We start from the raw sequence: 12520 nt of genomic DNA, 5'->3' as shown, positions 1-12520 counted from the left end.
ATAGAAAATACATCATAGAAATTTTCCTATGACTATGATCACTGTAATCTTGAGATAAATTAGAACAAAAAAGTTCTTAAGGTTATGACTATTTCCTAGGAAAAGAAAAGAAATAGTAACTTATCTTACTCATTCTAAATGTATCAATATTAGATAACTTTTCTATAGGCAGATCACTTTCTTTTTTTTTTAAGATTTATTTTATTTGAAAGTCAGAGTTACACAGATAGAGGAGAGAGAGAGAGAGAGAGAGAGAGAGAGGTCCTCCATCCAATGGTTCACTCCCTAGTTGGCCGCAACGGCCTGAGCTGCACTGATCCAAAGCCAGGAGCCAAGGACCTGGGCCATCTTCCATTGCTTTCCCAGGCCACAGCAGAGAGCTGAATCAAAAGAGGAGCAGCTGGGTCCTGACCTGGTACCCACATGGGACGCAGGCGCTTCAGGCCAGGGTGTTAACCCGCTGCATCACAGCGTCACAGCCCTGGCCCCCAGATCACTATTAATTAAATTAGAATACAGGTAAAGCATTTCAAACAACAACTTCATTAGTTCTGTGATAATGTCCATATTTACTAATACATAACCCAAAAAGTTCACTAATATGTGTAAACAACAAAGAACATGGCCCAGCGTTGTGGTACAGCAAATTAGGCCACCACCTGGAACGCAGGCATCCCATATGAGTACTAGTTTGGATCCTAGCTGCTCAGTTACCATTCTAGCCTGCTGTGAACGCATCTGGGAAGGCAGTGGAGGATGCCCCAAGTGCTTAGGCCCCTGCCACCCACCATGGGAGACTTAAAGAGTTTCAGGGTCTTGGCTTCAGCCTGGCCACCACTAAGGCCATTTAGAGAATGAACCAGTACATGGAAGATTTCTCTCCCTTCATCACTCTTTCAAGTAAATAAAATAAATCTTAAAAAATAAAGAATATGCATCAATACATTTATACCACTAAAAGTCATAATTTTTCTCAGACATCTGAAGACATTTCCTCACCATTTAGATACCATATAAAATAAGAGGCCATAAAGAGCATTTAGAACCACAATAAGTGGTATGTATTAAAGCCGTCTAACACAACATGACACTACTCACAATTTCATGATCTCCTAACTGGTTATATTTTAAGCCTAGAGTAAAAATTAAGCTGTGGGATCAAAGAGACTAGGGACTGTGCATTAGCCATCTAATGCTGAATATAGAAAAAATGTATTTTATGGATTTCAGTTCATGAAATCACTGATATCTAGGTAATGACTATAAATGCTTTCAAACACACAGATGCATAATTTTAAAAGACAATTAATAAGGTTCTCAGACTTTTTGTAGCGCTTAAGACACTAACACAAAATGACTAGTTGCATGGCACTATTTCTCCAAATTGGTCCTCTACACCTGAAGGTTGTGAGCCATCTTTTATATCAACTACAAAAACCATAAAAAGCTTACTGATTCACATAAATCTTAAAGCAATTTAAAGACAGTGATGGGGGCTTACAACATTCTTGAGAGTCATCCCCAGTCTTTAATAAACATAATAATTAAACAAGTGCTATTGGAGGGGGTGGGGGGAGAGCCATTGTAATCCATAAGCTGTTCTTTGGAAATTATATTCATTAAATAAAAGTTTCTTAAAAAAAAAAAAAAGAAAATTTGATGAGGAACAGGAATTTTGCATTAAAAAAAACAAGTGCTATTGGCCACTAACATCCTCAAGAACACTTCTCTTCTGCACATTCAACCCCTTGTTAGCATATATGCCAACAAAATTAATTTAGCAATGCCTTTTCTTATTCATATAACAAAGGTAAATCTAAATCCAGTCTTAGCTATTTAAAATACTTTCAAAGTAGCCTTCCATGATTTAACATTCAGTTGGTACTAATCATCATCAATTTTCCAGGGCATAAATTAAATCACATATTTTTCTAACAATACTGGACAAGTCACTTAGCTAGTGGGTGAACCAAGAGCCACACAATTTTCCTCCCTATTTTCTACTTGTTTGTCCACACACACATGCTCATCTTTAGACTAAAGAAAAGTCAAGTTCTATGTTTTGAATGAAATTGGACATCAAAAGCAAGTTTTATCAAGATACACTCTCCCAGAAACCGGAATAGATATTAAACATGAATGTACCAAATATTTCTGTGTAAGAATTCTCTAGCTTGGGGCTGGCTTTGTGGCTCAGTGAGTTAAACTACTGCCTGTGATTTGAGCACCAGTTCAAATCCCAGCTGCTCCACTTTGCAACCAGCTCCCTGCTAATGTATCTGGGAAAGCAGAAGATGGCTCAAATACCTGGGCCCCTGCTCCCCACCTGGAAGACCCTGATGGAATTTCAGGCTCCTGGTTTCAGCTTAGCATAACCTGGCTGTTGCAGCCATTTAGGGAGTAAACCAGCATATTGAAGATCTCTCCCTTTCTACCTTTCAAATAAAATAAATGCTTAAAAATTTTTTTTCTAGTACTGAGGTAAACAGGATATATACTTATAAATATGCAAACATAAGGCTATATTTTTATCACTTAAAATTCTCTCATAAAAGAGAATCACCATGTATTTAAACACAAGTCTCTCATACTACAAGGCATTCATTCTCTCACTTTATTTTGGGAAACAAAACTACTACTTAGATAAGCTCTACACATTAACACAACCTCAGTCAATGCTTTAGGTGTCATTTGAGAGATCAAGTCAAATAATTTAGATGAAAATGAGTATGACAGGCTTTAGAACATTGCTAGATATCAGAAAAATTGTTTTAATTATATCAGATACCTGTGAAATGTCAAAAATAGGATGAGTATCCCAAAAAAAGCAGTATTTCTAAATTGCTATTGTCGGTATAATATATAATGTGACATTATACAGGTAGAACAAGATATTACATGCCTTATGATGTGAGAGTATGAAACAGTACCACTACCCATGAAGAAATCATGTCACAAAAAGACCCTCAAAAAACTAAACTTCAATCTCATCCTAGATCTAGATCTAAATATTGGTTTACTAGAAAACTGAGAGACACATAAGAAAAAGTTAATAGATCAACCACCACCAAAATCTAGAATGCAAAAAAAGGAAATAAAAAAAAAACAATGTCTCACTAATGTATTTATAAAAATTAAATTTTACTAGCGGGGAAGAGAAAGAAAACCAAAGCTTAAAGTCAAATGAATTGTATAAAACCTGTTTAAATCCTGATTCTAAAAAACCAAGTTTGAAAGACTTTTATGAGAAAACTCAGGGAAATGCAAACTAAAATTGGATAGTTTGTAACATTAAGGAATTGTTAGTTGTGATACTAGCAAGAGAACCGTTATTTTTACAAGTCCTCAATATAAAACAATTTATGCTTGAAACGACAAGTAGGGGTCAGTGTTATGGCAATGGGGGTAATACCGCCACCTGCAATGCCAACACCCCATAAGGGTGTGGGTTTGAGTCCCAGCTGCTCCACTTTCTATCCAGCTCACTGCTAATGCACATGGGAAAGAAGATGGCTCAGGTGCTTGGACCCCTGTCCCCAACGTGGGACACCTGGATGATGCTACTATCAGCTCCTGGCTTCAATCTAGCACAGTCCTAGCCGCTGAGGCCATCTGGGGAGTGAACCAGTGGATGGAGGCTCTCTCTCTAACTCTGCCTTTCAAATAAACAAACAAATCCATAAAAAAAGAAATGATAAGTAGTCTGAGATTTGCTTTTAAAATGTTTTTAAAAAGGAAAATAGAAGTATAAACAAGATTTCACATAATGCTGACATGAGTGACACGTATCTATGGATTCACTGTACTGTTCCACTTGTATTTGAAAATGTTCATTGTGAAGTTTAGCAAAATACATATAACAAAGACAAACATGAAGCAGGTGGTATTTATGCTAGACATTAAAGGAGACTCAATTTGGATATTTTTTAAACATCTATTAACTGTATGTTATAAAGGTGGCTACTTCCCCCAAAGTTGCGACTTAAGGTTCAAGTTACTGTATGAACTTAATTTCACTTATTAGTTCAATTGTCCTTTTGACTATAAAATAAATGTTCCTGAAAATTCATTTCCAAACTCTGAACTAATTTAATCAGACAACCTTGACCCAAAGAAAACAACAGAATTTACTGAGCATTCAACTTTATGTCAGAGGTACATTCTATCTAATTCTCACTGCAATCCAAAAAGTATTGTATTTGTCCAACACAAATAAGGAAAATGCAGTTAATTCCCCTACTCTGATAAGGCAAAGCTACTAAAATGGCAGAGGAAATCAATACTATCGAGACTCCACAAGTCCAATGTTTTCCCCCATACCAAGGAAGCATAAACCACTCAACTCATAAGTTAACGATGAACCTCTACCTTCTTCCTCCTGCTTACACTATTCCAGCCGCCTATACAGCTCTTTACTATCTATTCATGTGCAAATCCCACAAATCTCCAAGTTTTGCTCAGATGCTTTCTCCATAAAACCTATCCCAAGTTTTCTCAATTCCCATAGCATTTACTCAGTTTTCAATATTAATAAGAGATGCAGCTTACTCTTTAGATTTTAAAAGGTCTCTAATTCATAATTAGGCTAGAAAAAAATTTAACATGATCTTTCCAACTGTTTTGGTTGTTAATGTTCTATGAAATTTTTTTAAAAGATTTCTATTTATTTATTTGAGAGGTAGAGTTACAGACAGTGAGAGGGAGACAGAAAGGTCTTCCTTCCGTTGGTTCACTCCTCAAATGGCCGCAACAGCCGGAGCTCTGTCGATCTGAAGCCAGGAGCCAGGAGCTTCTTCCCAGTCTCCCATGTGGGTGAAGCGGCCCAAGGACTTGGGCCATCTTCTACTGCCTTCCCAGGCCACAGCAGAGAGCTGGATTGGAAGAGGAGCAGCCAGGACTAGAACCGGCCCCATATGGGATGCCGGCGCTGCAGGTGGAGAATTAACCTACTGTGCCACAGTGCTGGCCCCATGAAATCTTAATAATTATGAGGGAGAAGAACAAAATGGAGGATACTAAAGATAATGCAATAGTGAGAGAAACAAAATGATAAAATAAAAATATTTCAGGATATTAAAAAGGCAAACTGAAAATTAGTGTGTTACTATGATCTTAGTTTTGTAAACATAGAATACAAGCATACATACAAATGTATACATGAAAAACAGTAAGAGTGTAACTTAACCTTACACCAGAGGAATGGTCATATCTGGGAAGATGAAAGACATGATTTTTACACTTTACATTTTATAGTTCTTTACTCCTAGAATATACCCCATACACTATCTGTATTTTTAAAAATATTTAAAACATAAACATTAAAATCACTAGACATATTTACATAATTCTTATAGTCGTATCAGATTAAAAAATAAAATCAATATATAGGACTCAAGTATCTAATGAACTAATTAGTAATATGCCACATCTGTGCACCAAAATGAAATGATTTCTATAACTTATTTAAAAAGAATATGTATTTTTACAATAATGTTATCAAGAGGACTAGATATACCCCTAAAACAAATATAATTACAGTCTATGTATTATGACTTATAAAGAAATATAAGGAAAAAAGCTATTCCTAGAAAAATGCTCTCCCAATAGTTTTAGAGGCAACACAAAAGAATTGATATACATTCAGTATTTACTACAGTAATTATCTTCACCCATACCTTCACAACACTTTGGATATTTAAAAGCAAACACAGTTTGTAGATCTAATATCCTATCATCTGATTTAAAGGAATAGCACTTGCATGAAATTAGTATTTACCATCCTTCCAGGTCAGTTCTATCCTACTCTGATAATTTCTTCAAAATAATAATAAAAAAACCAGCCAAGTAAGCTGTATATCTAAACTCACTGTATTTGAAAATATCCTGACAAATGTAATTTACATATTTCTGGCTTTCAAAACACTGTATTGTTATTTGCTTTGTAATGTATTTACATTAGATTAAAGATAAACTGTTTAAGAAAACTTTGTTAGGACCTGCAACGAGGTGCAGCAGGTTAAGCTGCCACTGTTGACACCTGTTCCTTTTCTAGCCACTCTGCTTTTGATCTAGCTCCCTGCTACTGCGTCTGGGAAGGCACAGAAGATGGCCCAAGTACGTGGGCCCCTGCCACCCATGTGGGAGCTCCTGGCTTTGGCCTGGCCCAGATCTGGCTGCTGTAGCCATTTAGGGGGTGAAACAGAAGATGCAGGATCTCTGTCACTCTACAGTTCGAATAATCAATCCATCTTTGAAACAAGAAAACTGTCATTACTCCCAAAAACTATCCTTGACGTGAATTCAGAAAACACCAATAAAGGCCAAAAGACTCTAATGCTTTGTGAATAAGAGGATTAATCACTAAAGAAAGCTATCTCTTTGGTACTCAGAAGGTTTAATCACCTGAGGTAAAATATGGGATAGATTACACCAGAGGTAAGATATGGGATAGATTACCAGTACACCTTTCTTAAATCAAGGACCTGTTGATTCCCACAAGACTAAATGCAGACATTTTGGACACTCTTCATAGGCCTCTCATGATTATGAATAAGCCCATTTCAAGAATACTGGTCCCCCAACCTGCACAATGCATCACAATCTAGACAGGAGACTTAACTGCAGATGCTCAAATCCCATATACCTAAGGCTGATCTGAAGAAGTCTGGAGAAGACACAGATAAATTTAAGTTATCCGGCCAGTGCCACGGCTCAATAGGCTAATCCTCCACCTTGCGGCGCCGGCACACCAGGTTCTAGTCCTGGTCGGAGCGCCGGATTCTGTCCCAGTTGCCCCTCTTCCAGGCCAGCTCTCTGCTATGGCCCGGGAGTGCAGTGGAGGATGGCCCAAGTCCTTGGGCCCTGCACCCCATGGGAGACCAGGAGAAGCACCTGGCTCCGGGCTTTGGATCAGCGCGATGTGCCGGCCGCAGCGCGCCAGCCGCGGTGGCCATTGGAGGGTGAACCAACGGCAAAAAGGAAGACCTTTCTCTCTGTCTCTCACTGTCCACTCTGCCTGTCAAAAAAAAAAATTTTTTTTTTGTTAAGTTATCCAAGTGATGCTTGCCTGTGTAGTTAGGGTTGTTCTCCTTATGGACCACCATATGGCTAAGGACCATAACCACACTAAAAAAATTTTTTAATATTATTCATGATGGTGTAACAGAAACCAGAATCAAAAGACCCAGAATATAGTTACAGGCTTGGCTCTAACAGTGGAATGAACTCAGATCAGTTAAAACTCTCTGATCTTGTTTCCCCATTTATATGTGGGAATCACAATGCCTCCTTCATAGGGTGATTATGCAGAGGAAATCAAGTAATATGTGAAGTTGAAATAAGTAACTTTTTTTAGAGTATTACTGACCCACCATAATAAGTAAACCAGAGGCTTGCGTTGTGGCGCAGAGGGTTAAGTTGTTGCCTGTGACGCTGGCATCCCAGAGACACACATACACACAGAAAGAAATCTCCTATATTGCGGACTCATTTCCAAATGCCAGCAACAGCTGGGACCTGGCCACGCAGAACCACAGGGAACTTAATCCAGGTCTGCCACATGGGTGGCAGAGACCCAACTACTTGAACCATCACCTGCTGCCTCCCAGGGTGCATATTAGCAGGAAATTGTAATTGGGAGCAGAGCTGGGTCTCAAACCCAGGTACTCCCTTATACGAAGCTGGCATTCCAAACTGTGTCTTAATACTTAAGACTAACAAACATACTGAATGTTCTTCAAACATCACCCTATGAATATTTTCTCAACTGAAATTCTGATAATTGGCAAACAATTTATGTTCGCCAAGAATCTTGAGCACACCTATTTTTGCTAGTGTAGGATCCACATAATTTAGGAACTAAATGAAAGCACCTTTGGACAAAAAGCAATTATACTTATGCAATTATAATATGTAGGCAAATCAGAAGCCACAATCCCTCTCCCAACTATGAAACTTAATTCTGTTTATGCTGAATTGATTTCAAAGATTCAGAACTTTCAACAGAAATGTTAAGTGTTTTTTTTTTTTTTTTTTGGGTATCTACTTACATTAAAAGTACTGATAAAACATTACAGAGATGCCTTTAGTAAACCAGCTCAAAAAATGATCTGGTCATCAAAGTTTCAAGTGACTCCTACCTGGTGTGTTGAGTGTGTATATAACTTTTTTTTTGGTATTTATTAACATCATACAATACAGTCCACCTACAATTTGCCTCATCTAACTGCCTAGTAAATAACCTAAACTTAGGGTCACTCTTTTTCTACCATTCATTTGCCTTCTTTTATGTCTGAATAAAAACCAACTACATCTTGTGGAGTCAGTTAAGACAGTCTCTCAGTAATCTCAAAAAAACAGTAACTCTATCTCTAAAATACTGCTACCTGAAACTTTGAAAAGAAAAAGCAATTATCATGCACTTGCCTTCACATTCTATAAACAGTTTATCACTGGAAAAATCTTGAAAATACATCTCTCAGAAACAGTGCCTAAAACTAGAGATCATCACTTTGAGATCTAGAACTTGCTGCTCTCAACACAAGAGGTCTACTATAACAGAAATCATCAAGATCTACCCTCAAACCAGGTTCTCTACACACTTATTCATGTAAATATGTATTAACAAAACAATGCAAATGATCTCCCATATTTCCCCCACTACTGAGGCAGTCAGCTGCAGGTCTATTCCCAAGGACAATGTTGACTAGATAATTTTGTATGATCATGGTCTAGTCAATTGCACCAAATCCCTTCTAGGAAACAAATTCTGGGGAGTTACTGCTGTGGTCCAAATACCTATTTTGTGTAAAGTAAATGACCTTTTTCTTCCCTGTCCTACTTGCAACCAAAACATCCTGACACTGTTCAACTACAGTCCTCTCCCCCTTCTCCTTTCACATTTTAAATTACTTCCCTTCTATGTGCATACTGCATCTAAGAGCAATACGCACACAACTGTGCACATCTGGATGCTTCCCAGTACTATCATCTTTTCTTCTTCCACAAGAAAACTACAGTGAGAGGAAACATGTAACCTGAAAATGGATGAGATCACAGCAGCTAAATCTGCAAAGTGGAACATACTGAATAAATCAGCCTTCTACCAACATGCTTGAACAGCTCATCCTTTTAATTCTTGAAAACACTTTCGAAGAACACAAAAAGAACCCAAGCAAGGATCAAACAAAACTTTTCACTTTAAAAAAAAAGTCAATAAAAGACAAAAAGTTCTACAAATTCACTGGAATTAAAACAACTCTGGAAGGAGATACATGTGTTTAATGATGCAAGTCTTAATTTTTCATTTAGATAAGCTGAACCTCCTGAGACACTAAAGAAAACATCACTAGGAAAAAAAAAAACAAACAGTAACTTTGTCTCTAAAATATTGCTACCTGAAACGCTGAAAAGAATAAATATTTATCATGTACTTGCCTCTACAATTCTATATACAGTGTATCACTGGAAAATCTTGAAAATACATCTCTCACTTTCAACTACAAAAGCAATAAATTTCAAATGAAAACTGTCTTCTGGCTATACAGCCAAATATGAAAACCACTATTAAAATATTAGCATCCAAATCATACAATTTGAGGAAACCTTTTCCTATCACATGAGGCTTCAGAACTTGAGAGACTGAAGGAGTTAGATCGATGGCAACCCAATACATACTTTACAATAACTGGCAGGCAAAAAAAATTGAGACCTAGACCCAAAGGGTTTCCGTATACCACACCCTGAAATTATCCTAACCGAGTCACAGATAGCACTGTCCTCTAAAAAGAAGCCATCTATTCCTGATGGCCACAGGAAGCAGCAGAACAAAATTAACCGCTTTCTGCAAGGGACAGTCTCGGGGACAGGGGAGGAGCTCCACCTCACAAATTAAAGTGAAGAGGAAAATAGTAGCACAATAGCAGCAAGTCAAATTAGTTTTATGCCTTCTTAAAAAGTCAGAAAATCTTATTCAACATGTCAAATAAAGCAAAGTGAGATTCAGATACTGTATTCTGAAATCCATAAACGTTAATATGAAAAAAAGAATATTTGCATATCATGGAAACCCAATGAAGTCTTTTAAATTAGGAAGTATGCAGGAGCCCAGGAGACAGTAAGCAAGCTCCACTTAAAATTATGAAGATCTTGTCAGCATCTATAAAAAGAGACAGCCTGATAACAGATGATTGGCTTTGTATGCCGCATCTGGCTCCCAGCTCAGATCACAATTACTTGTATAACTTGGCTAAGTTTCTACTCAAGAAGACCAATTATCTTTCAACATCAAAAAGGTTTGTAAACAAGTATAGAAGGTTTAAGAGAAAGAACACCCAAGTGTGACTACCTGCGTTAAGATTCTTCATTTTATGTACCTGTAATTACCTCCACGAAAATTTGGCCTAGTAAAGGCGACAGCCTTGTAAGACCAATTTAAATGTCAGTAATTAATTCACGCTTTTTAAAAACAGTTGAAATCTCACTAAACAAAACACCTGGCCTAGCGTTTCTGAAATAGACAATTTTTTAAAGATAGTTAACTTTTTCTGTGTATGAAAATGCCATCAAAGACTAAAATACAACTACAAACAACTCAATTTCACCCAAAATGGCAGTTTTAAGACATTTCTGCAACAAAGGAAATGTCAACAATTTCTTATGTCTACACGTGAAAACCAAGATATTAAAAGACTAAGAACAGAACCGTATTAACCAACTGAAAATACTCATCCTTGTATTTCTAGCATGACTCCTGGTTAGAATTCCTTAAATCACCCTCCACACTTTAGGTCACACGGTGAAGAGTCACCCACTCAACGTGGCAATCGAAGCAGTCACCGAGCTCTAGGAACTCCTCAGCTAACTCCTTTGTTAACACTGTTTTCTTGACATCCAGTATCTCCACAGGTACTGCGTTTCTCCTTCGTGTTTACAACCATTTTTCCAACAAAGCTTCCCCTAAAAAGATCTTGGCCAAAAAAGCTGCCACCAGTTTTCCTAAGTAAAAACCTCAAAAGCATTAAATCCTAATAGGATTTGTCTCACGGCGCCTGCTACGTTGACAAAACACCTCCAAAGTTTAAATACGCGTTAACACCGAAATGCTACGTTCAAAGAAAAGCGAGTTTGCTCTCGCTGCGTTCCCACAAGTAGCACTACCCTCCACACACGTGCTCGGACACAAAACGATAAACACTCTATTTCCCCAAACCGGACGCGTATTCAGACCCAGAACGGCGCCGCTCGCCTCCTCTTCGGTTTTGATGCCCGCCTGTGTCTGTCTGAGTGACCGAAATCTGCGCCTAGGGCGACACTGAGCGTTCCTTACCAAGGGCACCGAAACCTGCCGAACCCGGGGCACCGCGTCGGAGACGCCCACGTCGGGGCGCCCCTGGCCGGCCGTGGGCACACCGGGGCCCTCGAGCACCCCCCGCTCCGGCTTTCACACACCCGTCCCTGCCTCTTCACCCACTTCCCACCCGCACGCCTCCCCGGACCCCCCTGGCCTCGCCCCCACTCCGCCACCCCGAGGGCCCCCAGCGCTCCGAGGCCCGGGGACCGCGGGGTCCGAGCCGGGGGTCCCGCGAGCCCGGCGCGCGGGGGAGGCGGAGAGCGCGGCGCCCCCTCCCCCGCCCGGCGCACACCCCTTCCGGCACCCCTCCCCCTGCATTGTGCGAGCGGGCCCCAGGCCGCAGCCGGCGCGGGGAGCCCGCAGGCCGCGGCCGCCTTCCCCTCGGCGGGGCCGCCCGCCACACAAAGCCGGGGAAGCCGGCCCTGCGGCGCCGGAGGATGGGAGCGGGAGAAGGCGCGGGCTGACTTACGGGGCTGCTGCGGCCGCGCTGCCTCAGCCGGGGACACCGACCGTTGGGCACACGGCGGCGTCGCTCTTGGCCGTCCTCCCCCTCCTCCGCCTTCGGTGGCGGCAATGTCTTCTTTCTCCTCCTACCTCCCTCCCCCCCCACCCCACCTCCTCCTTCTCCTCCCCCTCCTCCTCCGAACCACCGAAGTACCGAGGGTGAGACACAGAGACTCACAACAACATGGCTGCCACCGCTGCCTCCCCTCCCCTCCCCCCGCCCACCGGCCGCGCGCAAGGCACTCCGGGAGGAAGGGGCGGGGGGCGCTCACCGAGGCGCGGCTCCTCTCAGTGGCTTGCGTGCCTTCTCCCGCGCTCCGGGCGGGGGCTCTGCGCGTGCGCGCGCCGTGGGCGCTCCGGCGTGCGCGGCCGCCCGTCCGGCGTGCGCTCCCCCGCCCTTTCTTCGCGGGCTCGCGGCTGGGCCGGGGCCTCTGCGGCTCGCGCTCCCCTGCTCGGCTCGGCCGCGGCGCGCGGCGGGAGCGCGCGCGGGGCTTGGACGGCGCAGGCGTGGTGTTTCCGAACGCGGCGTTCTCTGTGTTGCCGCGTGGGGCCTCGACTTCCGAATTCGCTCACCCTCGGCTTCCTGCCGGCACGCTCATTGTTCGCCCCCACATGCCCGTCCCCAGCCGCCGGGGGCGAGCTCCCTCCCTTCCGGGGCGATGGCCC

The 12520-nt window shown here is 41.5% G+C and overlaps 1 protein-coding gene across 50 annotated transcripts in view; it reads right to left on the bottom strand.

Moving 5' to 3' along the window:
* PUM2 (pumilio RNA binding family member 2) overlaps nt 1-12255 on the bottom strand; it is a 94946-nt gene extending 82691 nt beyond the window's left edge. For 9 of the 50 annotated variants that reach the window (XM_089327803.1, XM_051840404.3, XM_051840422.3 and 6 more), the window contains exon 1: nt 11820-12078. The gene's annotated coding sequence lies outside the window, so the exon portion shown is untranslated. Of the gene's footprint in view, nt 1-11819 lie in introns of all 50 variants that reach the window. The other 41 variants (XM_089327805.1, XM_089327793.1, XM_051840448.3 and 38 more) reach the window with 13 other exon arrangements.
* Nucleotides 12256-12520: the final 265 nt, after the last annotated feature.

Source organism: Oryctolagus cuniculus, chromosome 2 (genome assembly GCF_051225735.1).
Source record: "Oryctolagus cuniculus isolate XC-2025 breed Fujian yellow rabbit chromosome 2, ASM5122573v1, whole genome shotgun sequence".
In the NCBI taxonomy this organism is placed as follows: domain Eukaryota; kingdom Metazoa; phylum Chordata; class Mammalia; order Lagomorpha; family Leporidae; genus Oryctolagus; species Oryctolagus cuniculus.
The sequence above is the reverse complement of the archived record's forward strand: the minus strand, read 5'-3'. Positions and strand labels throughout refer to the sequence as shown.